At 42.8% G+C, this 12,621-nt stretch overlaps 1 long non-coding RNA gene across 1 annotated transcript; it reads right to left on the bottom strand.

Moving 5' to 3' along the window:
• Nucleotides 1-964: 964 nt before the first annotated feature.
• LOC115093183 lies at nucleotides 965-11,953 on the bottom strand. Its single transcript, XR_003857200.1, has 2 exons — nucleotides 11,859-11,953; nucleotides 965-1,422 (listed from the first exon to the last, which is right to left on the bottom strand). It is a non-coding gene; the product is annotated as an uncharacterized LOC115093183 (long non-coding RNA).
• Nucleotides 11,954-12,621: the final 668 nt, after the last annotated feature.

Raw genomic sequence — 12,621 nt, forward strand, 5'->3', positions numbered from 1 at the left:
AATATCTTCATCACACAGAAAGCTGGTAGAGAAATATAGGAATCTAACTGGCTTGCAGAGGACATTTCAGAAAACAGAACCACACAGTATACCATAGTACTGTCCCACTATCTTGTCAAATTCTATATAAATAAATACATACATAGATAAATTCTATATAAATAAATAAATAGATATATATATTTACATTGTGGATGATGAGAGAGGTAAAGATCACTTGGCCCACCCAGGCTACCCAGTTGTCCCCCTCTACACTGCTCAAATAAAGACTATCTCTGAGCTGTCAGCCGTACAAGCTTGACCACCTGTAGGATATTGCTCCTTATCCACATCAGTTTTCATGTCTTCCTTGGCTAATCTATTACCGTCCTGAGTAGATGAGAATACAAATTGAGAAACGTAAACTAACACTGTATGCAAAAGTAATGTATTTCATATATATTCTTTGTGGATTATTTGTCCATTTCTTGGGGACTAAAAGATGGACAGCACATTTTTTATTTTGACCAGGCTCCTTGTTATTACAAATCTGTATCTTGCAGCGCCTGCATAGGGATTTGATAAGAATGAGTCTAGCAGTTTCCTGTTCATTCAGATTCATAATACTGGAAATTATCGAGTTGAAAGAGCTTCCAGAAATGCTGCAGATTAAAATTTCCTTGAGAATTACAGAAAAATCTTTATACAAAAGAAGCTTTTGTTTGTGGTGCCTGCCCAATGGATTACTGTATCTAAACCAGCAGCGGGAGTATCGCTACTTGACACAATGAGACCATGCTGAAAAGCCACTGTTATTGCTAATTAGCATATGTCATTATTGCATTTTTGTGCGGTGTGTGCAAGTATTAGCTTGCACAATATGTTTGTTTGTGTTGTATCATACATAATATAGTTCTATGTAAACTGACATGATGTATCTACGAATGCCGATATAAAAAAAAACCCCTAAATAAATAAATAAACAAATAAATAAATAAAGCTACTGAACAAAATAAAAACAGCAGAGCTGTTGGGTCCTAAAAGAAATACACACAACAATTGAAATAGCATGTACAGGAATCTTCAAATAATAATTATGGCATCATGCATCATTTAAAAACAATCAAAAACACAGTATATTGTATAGAGAAGAACCCAACTTTTCCATGATTTCAAGGACACAACAGGTGTTGCAGAATCGCCCCCATGCTACAGAATTGCCGAGACACTGGCCCGCCTGGTTAGCTGTCTCCACTGTGAAAGACTCCCTGTGTGCTCCTCGGCCTGCCGCCTCTGATCTTCCTAACCCGGCACATGCTCGTGGCCTCTCTGCCCAGTTACTGCTCTCCAGAAGATGCTCCTGCCACAGCCCCTCTGACCGTGCAGCTCTGCCTTCACCGCCGCTCCCTCAATCAGCGCCGCTCTGCTGCTGCTGCTACTGCCCTGAAAAAAAAAGAGCAAATACAACAAAGACTGGAGAACTTATTTTGTAAAACTAATTGAAAGATCTTCAATAAACACATCTGTTTTGCAAGTAACACTGCACACTGAATTCTGGAAATGTGCCCGGAATTCCTCACAGAGGGGCCGATGCAATATTTTGGCGGAGAAAGCGGGCGCTGAACGGTCAGTGCCCGCTTTCTTAATGCGCCCCCAGGCACCCCCCATGGAAGCGCCATGCAATATTTAAATTAGGGGTTCGTGTTAGCAAGGGAGCCCGAGTGCATTGGCCCTCCGCCGCTTAGGAAAACCGATGCCGAGTTTATCAGCGTCGGAAACAGTGGGTTTTTTTAACTTTATTTAATTTTGGTTTTCCTCCTACTTAATATCACAACAATATTAAGTAGGAGGCAGTACAGAAAAGCCGTTTTTTCTGCTTTTCTGTACTGGTTTAAGGAGTGCTCAGCAATTAACGCCTGCTCCAGGCAGGTGTTAATTTCTGATTGCTAATTGTGCGTCCTAGACGCACAATTTTTTTCTTTTTTGCATCGGGAGTGAATACCTAATAGCCTCATTCGCATGCATTTGCATGTGATGTGCGCTATTAGATTCACTCTGCATTGGACGCGCGTTGTAGAGGCACTAATCTCCTTATTGCATAAGAGGATTCATTAGCACCTATTCAACCCGCGTCCAACTGCGGGTTATACAATTCGCTCGGTTGAGCGCACTGTATTGCATCGGCTGCAAAGTGTGCTGCCAAATTTGCAAATCCTGACCACGGATTCCAACCAACCAAAATAATCCCACACTCATCCTTAAAGACAGGCAGGGTAATTCTGAAGCCATCTACATCTAGTAACAACCAACTGCATCACGAAAAATAAAGAACCACTATTTTTCAATTACAGACCCCCCTTCCAACCCGACCTACTTCAACAAGAACTAGGTAAACAACTTGCGAATCTCGACCTCTCCAATATTAACACAGCCACCCACTCCTGGTTCCACCTGACTGAACAAACCGCTAATAACATAAACCCAGTGAAATCGAAACTGGTAAAAAATAACCAAGGAAAGATCAACCCATGGTTCAACTCACACCTTAGAGCAATGAAATCCAACCTCAGGAAATTGGAAAAAGAATGGTGAAAATCCAAGTGCCCACAATCCCATCAAAGATACCGCACAGAACTCGCCAGCTACAAAAAGACGATCCTGAACACCAAACGCGACCACTACAGTCAAAAAATAAAAAACTCAACAAACAACTCCAACGCCCTCTTCAACATTGTAAAAAACCTCATAGAGGAGAATAACAACACCCCCAAATCTGATTCGAACAATTTAAGCCAAGACCTTGCCTTTTTCTTTAAAAATAAAATAAACAAAATCACTGACACCTTTAACAAATCCGCAAATACAGTAGAACTTCGAGACACAACGAAGATAACATCCTGGTCGAATTTCGATCCTATCACAAATATTGAAGCTGAAAAAATGCTAAGGAAGATAAACCCAGCTCGTCATGATCTTGACACCATCCCAACCCGTGAATTAAAAGAAATGGCTCATTTCATTGCCCCCTCCATAGCAGCAATTATTAACAAATCTCTTGAAGAAGGTGTACTTCCTACAAAACTAAAAATTGCAACAATCACCCCAATTCTAAAAAAAAGGAACCTAGACCCAGTCGATCTGAATAACTACCGTCCTATTTCGAACCTTCCCCTTCTTGCAAAAATGATAGAGAAAGCCGCACTGATACAACTGAATGAACACCTGGAAAGCAACAAAATACTACACAATTCTCAGCATGGTTTCAGAAAAAATCGCAGTACAGAAACCCTACTACTAAATCTTTCAAACAAAATAATAAGAGGATTTGACAATAAACTCAGCCACCTACTAATTCTACTAGATCTCTCCGCGGGTTTGACACCATAGACCACAAAAGCCTGATATCCAGACTTGCAAACATAGGTCTGTCAGGAAAAACTCTTGACTGGTTCACCTCATTTCTAAAAAGACAGATTCTTCAAAGTTACCGTTAACAACAATTCTTCTGACCCCCTCCCCCTTGAAACTGGAGTTCCGCAAGGTTCCGCCCTCTCGGCCACCCTCTTTAATATCTATCTACTACCACTCTGCCATCTTATCTCAAGTCTTGGCGTTACATACTACATGTACGCCGATGACATTCAACTCCTCATTCCTATAACCTCAACAATCGAAGATGCCCTGAGTCGCACAGCTAACCACCTCATCGCTATCAGAAACATGCTGAACCAACTAAAACTATGCCTCAACATGACCAAAACTGAATGCATCCTCATCGAATGGAACAACACTGACCAAATCACCCCACTGCCGCCCTTACAAATCGACAACACGAACATCCAACTGAAGAACAATACTAAAGACCTCGGTATCTGGATCAACAACGAACTAAACCACAAAAAGAACATCGCAACAAAAACTAAAGACGGATTTTACAAATTACACATACTGAAACACCTAAAACCGCTCTTACACCAACAAGAATTCAGAACAGTCCTACAATCTCTTATTTTCAACACTATCGATTATTGTAACTTGCTCCTGATTGGTCTTCCCAAATCGGCCTTAAAGCCTCTTCAACTCTTGCAGAATGCTGCAGCCAGGGTCTTAACCGGCAAGAAAAAAATGGACCACATAGCCCCAGTTCTGAGAATGCTCCACTGGCTTCCGGTTGAACAACGAATCATGTTCAAGACTTTAACTATCCTACACAATGCCATCTATAGAACAGAGAACAACGCCCTTGATAACATGATCCAGCTACACAATCCACAATGAACAACAAGAACAACCAGCAAACCACATCTAACAATACCCCCTCTCCCTTCAGCTAAGCTCTCCAACACTAGGAACAGAGCCTTCTCCATCGCTGGACCGACAGCATGGAATTCCCTACCAGACTACCTAATCATGATCAACGACTCCAAATCTTTCAAAAAGGAGCTCAAGACCTGGCTCTTCAGGCAATCATTCACAGCTGGTGACGACTAAGCTGTCCGCCCACACTCCGAAGACGAATGCAAGTTTATATGCATCCAGTGTTCCCATACTCGCTAATTCCATGTCTGTACACCGTATTTCCCAATTAGTCCCTGTTTGTACAACGCCTGTTACCTGTTGATGTTTCTACTATTATTATTTTACATTATTTTACTCTTTCCCTTTTCACGTTGACTATACATAGAAAAATGTTATGTGTTAATGTTATCTATTATTTCTTTACTCCTGTAATAAGTTGTTTAAAATGTAAACCGGAGTGAAGGCAGCCTGCTATACCTCGGTATATAAACTCTTCTAAATAAATAAATAAAAATACTTGGGTTAAAAAAAAAAGAGGTAGATTTTATAAATTTACGCCGCGCGTATCTTATAAAATCCGGGGCGGCCTTGGAGGGAACTTTCCTTCCGCCCCCCCCTCACCTTCCCCTCCCTTCCCCTACCTATCCCACCCCCCCGGCCCTATCTAAACCCCCCTACCTTTGTTGGCAGATTTACGCCTGCCAAAAGCAGGTGTAAATTTGCGCGCGCCAGCGGGCTGCTGGCGCGCCATCACCCGACCCAGGGGCTGGTCTGGAGGCCTCGACCACGCCCCTGGGCCGGCGCCACACCCCTGGTCCTGCCCCGAAACGCCCCCTGACCCCGGATACGCCCCCGGACATGCCCCCTCCCTGCCCCTTTTCCGAAGCCCCGGGACTTACACACGTCCCGGGGCTGTGCGCACGCCGGCGGCCTATGCAAAATAGGCGCGCCGGTGCGCGAGTGCCCTGCGCGCATAAATCCGGCCAGATTTACGCGTGCAGGGCTTTTAAAATCCGGCCGAAAGTGTTTTACCTGTAGAAATGGGGCTTGTTTGAAATTGGGTAAAAGTGCACAGCTGGAAAAGGAGTTCTTTTGAATGAGGTTGGGGTGGGGATTAGAACTGCCCGCGTACTTTTACATTTTCAAAAGTATACGTGTATTTTTTCCCTACAAAAAAAAAGCTCTGAACACAAATGGGCACGTGTAGTTGCGTGCAGCTGTGTAACTGTGTGCGCCTGTGCTTTCCGTTTGAAAACTGAAGTCTGCGCACCTTTCAGCAAGGTGGGCAGGTACAAAACTACCCCTGGAAGTCATTGACTGGACTGGTAAAGATAACTGCGTTATTCTTCATTCGATACATTCCAGCAGAGCCAGTCAGCTTCTGTTGGCCCACAAAAGCAACACACACACAATTAAATTATGCATTTATAATAAATTTCACATGAAAAAGAACATTCAAAAGTACAGTCTGCTGAGGCAAAAATAACACAGCATGCATATTATATTTACATGTTTGCCTGTAGTGCCAACCAGAAAACTCTGCAAAAAAAGACACTTGAAACTTCTATGGAATTGGGCTTTTTGTAATGCGTGTTAGGTATGAGCTTGGCCCTCAGAAAGACATGAATAAACAGAATTGCCATTACAATATAGTAAACCTCCCATATCAAAACAACCCTAACAATCTTATCTATGAAAAGGCAACACTGCACACCTTACACCAGGCTGTAGAACACCAATAAAACTCTTATTAGGAAACCAGGCTGCTAGAGATCCCTGCACAGAAATTACATGCCAGCAAAATACCTCACCTCGGTCACATATGCAGAACACGGAGAGACCCTCACCAAATACAGAATAAAGAGGTCTGAAAGTGCAAACAGAAACGTACTGAGAAGAACTGAACTGGAACCAACAACAAGCCAGCCTCTACATGCAGAGCAACAATGAAAAAACAGAAACATTACCATTCTTCATAAAACATTAAATAATAAACTCAAGAAATATAAAGCACTAATCATAATAGTAAAGTCATATTCATAAAAATAATATTTCAAACCAGTTAATGAATATAATATACAAAATTTCCCTAAACAACAAAAATAATTTTCAAAATATCTGATGAATAAAAAATCCAATAATTAAAAAATGTTCTATTCCCCCCACCCCCAAAATTAAATATTTTGAAAGAGCAGAATTATCAAGTTACACCCAATAATTATCACTAATAAGGATTAAAAAAAAAATCTCCTGCTCTCCATACCTGTGATCTTCTGATTTCCAGTCACCCTGAGATTGTCGTGGATTGGAGGAGGTAGGGATGGCCAAATTTTATCTTCTCTCTCACACACACACACTCACAATAACACATTCATTCTCTCACACACTCCCTCTCTCTTAACATACAGATACATTGTATGTGTGTGTATATGTGAGAGCCTGTAAGTGACACAAGGGCTCTCACAGGCACACAAACATATACACACAGGCTCTCTCACAGACACACACACACACATGCACAAACCCTGTGCTCTCTCACAGGCTCTCTCACAGGCTCTCTCACAGACACACACACATGCACACAGGCTCTCAGACATGCATGGCCTCCTGTGGTGGGATGAGCTCTACCATGGCCCTATGGGCCTTCCTGATTGGGGGGGAGAGCAGAAGCTGTGCATGCATGCCAAGACTGTGCCAGGAGCCTGCGATCACCGGCCCCCATGCTTCCCCATCGGGAAAGGAGGAGGCGGCGCCCGCTGCTCAAAGAAATCCTCCAAAATCTGCAGGGAGGGGGAAGCCAGCACCTCTCTTCCAGTGCTAGCCCTGTGCTCAGCTCACAGCTTCTGCCTCTACAGATGTTCAAATTCAGTGGCCGACCCGGGGGATGGGGAAGCGAGGATCCCCGCCCCCACTTATGAAATCAGTCAAAAACCGAGTCACAGAAAAGAAAGTTCTGCCGGGACCAGCAGCTCTGGAGCGCCCATCGGATCAGCGGCTGGATGGAAGTCCCGTTTAAAGTCAGCGTCCGGAGGCAGATCCGGCAGGGGGGCAGAGCAGACTGTCACCTTTCTGTCACCTTTCTGTCACCTTGTGCCCCACCTGCCAACTTTCGCTCTGCCTGTCCCCCAGAAAGGAAAGTGGGAGGGGCCAACTAGACCTCATGCAGGAGCTTCTCCAGCTTCGACCTATGGTGAAGCAATAAAGGGGAGAGCTAAGAGGTGCGCTCCCCCCTCAAGAGGAGACAGGGCGGCCACCAGACCCTCCCGCTCGCTCCCCAGCGCTAAGCTGCAACTCCGGGGAGCGACACTGTGCTGAGCGCACACGCATGAGCAAATCACAGGATGCCAATGCCCACCTGCAGCCAGGCGCACTCCCGAGCCTCTTAAGGTGGACAGTCCAGATCCTCGCGTTTCAATCTGATTCGTTTTTACTGCATCCTGCGCCTGAAAAGTAAACTCAGCGGGCGCATACGCGAATGGAGGACTGGCCTCTCCGACGGCCGCTGACTGCTCGCAGCCTCTCTCTTTCTTCAGCTGCCGGAGGCCCCTGGGGCCTCTCCTGCTGCCACCGGCTCGCCGCCTCTCCCGGGTTTTGCCGCCTCGTGCAAATGCATGGTTTGCACACCCGATCGCACCGGGCCTGGTTAAGTTGGGCAATTTTCAGATGGATCAATTTATCCAGGTAAATGACTTTGGAAAACTGCCCTCACTGTAAATGCAAATGTGTTTCGGCTATATCAGCTCAGGGGCGGCCAACTCCAGTCCACAAGGCGCCACAGACAGGTGCGTTTGCCAGGATGACCACAATGAAGAGGCATGAGATAGATCTGCATATAATGGAACCAGTGGATGTCAAGAATCTAGGCCTGTTTGTCACTCTTGACGACCAGAGTTGGCCACCCCTGATCTATAATAACCTGCTCTACTAGAATAACATAGCTGATTTCTTTGCATAAGTGCAGAGGACCTTGGAATTGTCCTTTATTTCTTCGATATTAGGGACAAAAGTCTTCAAGAAAGCTCCCTGAGCAATTAAAAACTCCTGGTTGCAGAAAACCAGAGCTTTGAATATAAATAGCACCAGTCTCATATCCAAGTTGCAATCCACTATGCATGTTTTCACTATTACAGCTTTCCAGCTTTAACATTTTTAAATTCAGATTTTTAAAAAAGCATCCCCCAGGGGTATGTCTCACCGCTGCACAATTTATTTTCATTTTGCTTGGCAATGAGTTTTCAAAGGTAGAGGGGATACTGATGTTTTAATCTAACATTCAGGCATAATTACGGCAATTATAGATAGCGTGTAATGTGCATAGTCAGCGTTGCCGTGCAGGTTCTCTTGTCAATTAAAGGCGCTTAGGAAAGTTAAAATGCAAAGTAAAATGTGTTCCACAACACCAGGGATGCTGACAAATGGATCACAAGTTAAAAAGGAATGCTTCGTAATAAGTGGCTACACTAGTAACGTGTGTTTAACGTAACAATTTAATGCAGTAATGATTGACATAGAGTCGTAAACCGCAATACCTGGAGTGATTTCTGTTCCTACCAAGTAGCTTTACACGTTGGCAGCTGCATTACAGAGTACAGTGACAAGTTTGCATTTAACTCATTTTGATAATGCAGTTAGAAAGTGCTATGGGATGTTTAAATTGAGTGATCAGCCAAACAGTTGGAAGCATTTAGATTTCAATGGAAGTGAGATGGTTATATAATGATACAGAACAATGAAGCAACATGGGGTTTCTTCCAGTGCATGTGGGATATTTTGTCTACAGTATTTTGTGCATCAGGAAAAAAAATATTTTGTGTATGGTGTCTAGCCATTGCCAAACTCATTATTCTCTACTCTTGCGGACTTCATTTCAGTGGCGTGTGCAGCACTGTTTTGTCAGATACTTGTCAGTCCATAAAAGTGCAGAAACACCAAAACTGCCTTCAGATAAAGACCACAAGGCCCGCTTTCTATGTTCTAATGCAACACTAGAGGAAGGCAGGGGCCCAGACAGGAAACAGTAAGGAAAAAAAGAGCAACACAGAGAGAGCTGAATATCCGATAACTGAACATATCTGTAACAATTCACATTTCAAGAAATTCTTATAATGGAGAACAAATTCATCTAACACTATAATGAAATTCCTCTATAAACCCTAATCTGTTTTAACATGAAGCTCCTACAGCTAAGTACAGCAACCAGCTGCAATAGCCATGTAACATGGATAATACATGCAATTTGGATAGTACATCAATATGGTGTATAAGTAAACCTCATTTTTCATCGATAAGTAGGTTGAATTAGCCATTACATGTGGGTGACATCATCTGGTGGCACTGAACAGACTCATCTTTCCAAACTAGTAGAACTTTGAGCTCTACTGAGCATGTGCAGGAGTTCCCATGCGGAAGTTGCCTTGTGAGCCTCTTGTCATTTTTGTCTTTTTTTGTCTGAGCACAAGCACAGACATGTACTCTGTCTCACCTTTTATTTTTTGTTAAATTTCTCTTCTTTTACTTGTTTGCTTCACAAAATCATTTTTTAGTTGCCTCACTACCTCTATAGCTCCACCACACCACTTTTAGTGCTTCTAAAAAAAAAAAAAAAAAATACAACAAAGAGTTGCCCTACCTTCCATCATATCCAGCCAGAAGAAGAAGTCAACAATGGTGAGTGGATTTAAAATTCGTATCTGTGGCAAGATTATGTCCCTCGACAATGGTCACAAGCTGTGTTACTGATGCCACGGAATGGAATATGACCAGAAAAACTGCTATGCCTCTGGACAGGTGTCCCCACACTCACAGCAGCATTCTAAGGCACTTGGTATCAAGGAACTATCATATATACTCATGTACAAGTCGATCTCATAAAGTCAAGGATATTTTTTGGGCCCCAAAATCAAGAATTTTCTGTGATTCCTGGATAAGTCAAGGGTAAAACCTAGGGGGCTTATGAAATGGTGAAATCATACTAAGAAACAAACTGGTAAGAAAATCACTTTTATTTATTCTTTAAAATCAGAATAAAGTGTCTCATAAGAAACATTATCAATTAAAAATTTAACAAAATCTCTTTTGTTTACTGGTAGTTATTAAATGAAGAATAAAGTGCCTCATTCAAATCCTTTAAAGTACGATTCCTCATTGTAGGAATGTCCGAAAAAATTGTAGAACTGTTCTTTGTTGATGCCATCAGCATAAACATTGACTTCGCTGCCTCCATCTGTTAAATCATCATCCATCTTTGTCTTCATAGATGGTGTCATCTTCTGATCAATTCATATAATTGTAATGCCTCATTTCAGGAATGACTTTGTCACCATTTCTGTTGGAATTGACTCCCAGGCATCCTTTACCCATTTTGCTACCATATCAATATCTGGTTTCATCATGTACCCTCCTTTCATTAACTTTGCTTGACCAGAAACACATCCATTGTTGCCACATGTGTCACAATTCATCCTTAAAGACTTGTTTAGCAGACATCTAATGGCTGAAGCATTGATGTCAGACTTCCTGGAATCACTGCTAATGTGATCGTCGTTTTCTTTGCATCATCCTTCACATCCTCTGTTATATGTGCATGGAACTTATCCCACACCAATAGTGGTGTCATTTTCTTAGCCCCATGCCTGGTCGCCTACCCCACACATAGCACAGCCACAATTGTGTTCCCTCCTCATCCATCCAGCCTTTAGGATGAACCTGAACAGTTACACCTGCTGGAATTTTTAGGTACTTCGGCATCGTATTCCTCTTGAATATTACCACTGGTCGCAGTTTTGTGCCATCTGCCAGGCAAGACAGGACCACCGTGAAATGGATCTTTTCATGACCAGTTGTTTTTACAAGTATGGTCTTCTCACCAATGCTAGCTACAGTATGATTGCCAGGCATATCAAATGTCATCAGTGTTTCATCCATATTACCAATGTTATTCATATCGAAATGATTCTTTATTCTCTGCCAAATAATGAATTTGTGGAACAAACAGATCTTTTCATCAAGCTCTTTAGGAAGTTTCTGTGAAATCTTTGTACGCTGATAAAGGCACAATCCATATTGGTTTATGAACTGTGAACACCAACCAGACAATGCTGTGAATTCTTTCAGACCTTAGGTCGCTGAATATTTTTCTTCTTTTGCCATTTGAAAGGCACAAATCCTAATGCTCGAGCGAGTCACAATGTAGCCGTTCTGTCTGCATTCCATTACCCAGTCAATCAAATCCTTTTCCATTCCTTCAAAAGGCACAATTTTGAAACATAAGGCTTTCTTTGACTTTGGCATTTCTAGCAGCTTTTCCTCATTTTTTCTCCAATCTCTGATGAGTTTTTCACTAATGCAAATTCTCTTGCAGCTACACAGTTATTGGCCTCCTTTGCACATTCAATAACTTTCAGATTCAGCAATGAGGTGTAAAATGCTCTCTTTTTCTTCTAAGAACTCATTTTCTTGAGGGTAAGAAATCGTTATTCTAATGGCTGTCCCTGCTGTCTGAATCCTTTCCCTCCCCCCCAATTGGCTCTCCCTGCTACCTGAATCATTCTCTTGCTTCCCCTCCCGATCCCTTAACTCACCTGCTGCTATCTGGACAAGGACAGCACTTGAAGTTGCTCAGGAATATCTCCCTCCTCCTCCGTGGTGTCCCAGTGTGGTGATAGGACAGCTTCTCTCTCCCCCACAGCTTCTCCGGATCACTTAACTCAACCACTCGCTGAGCTATGAGGATGACAACAAATTTGCGGTCACTATGGTGATCCAGCTTTCCGAAGGCTGTTCCATACCCTTCATACAAAAACTCTCAGTAACATTAAACTAGCATACACCCGATTTATGCAACTACTACCCTATTCTTTATTCTCATCATAAGCTGCCTCCAGAGCTGCTGCCCACCTTACTCTCATACTTTCATAGACTTAGAAAAGGATGAAAAGGAGGAGGTCTGGCTGTATTCTTTAAATCCCACCTGAAATTTACTATGTAGATGTTTCTACCCTGCCCTACTCGAGTTTCTATGTCTAAAATCCCAACACATTAACCTTTGTCTGTCCTACAGCCCTCCTGGGCTCCTTGCCAATAATGCTCTCCCTCTGAGTGAAGCAATCCTTAATCTCAACCTGAATCCATCAACAACCGTAATCCTAGGTGACTTCACCTCACCCACCAGCCTCAAATATTTCAGCTCCCACCAATATTATTTTAGATACCTTCTTTCTTGTGGCTGGAAGCAAATCATCTCCTCCCCCACGCACAAGAAAGGCAATTGCCTGGACTTAGTATTTGTTACTCCTCGGGCTTTCACATAAATGAGTTGAATATAAACATATCTGAAATTCATTG

Source organism: Rhinatrema bivittatum, chromosome 6, assembly GCF_901001135.1.
Source record: "Rhinatrema bivittatum chromosome 6, aRhiBiv1.1, whole genome shotgun sequence".
Classification (NCBI taxonomy): Eukaryota; Metazoa; Chordata; class Amphibia; order Gymnophiona; family Rhinatrematidae; genus Rhinatrema; species Rhinatrema bivittatum.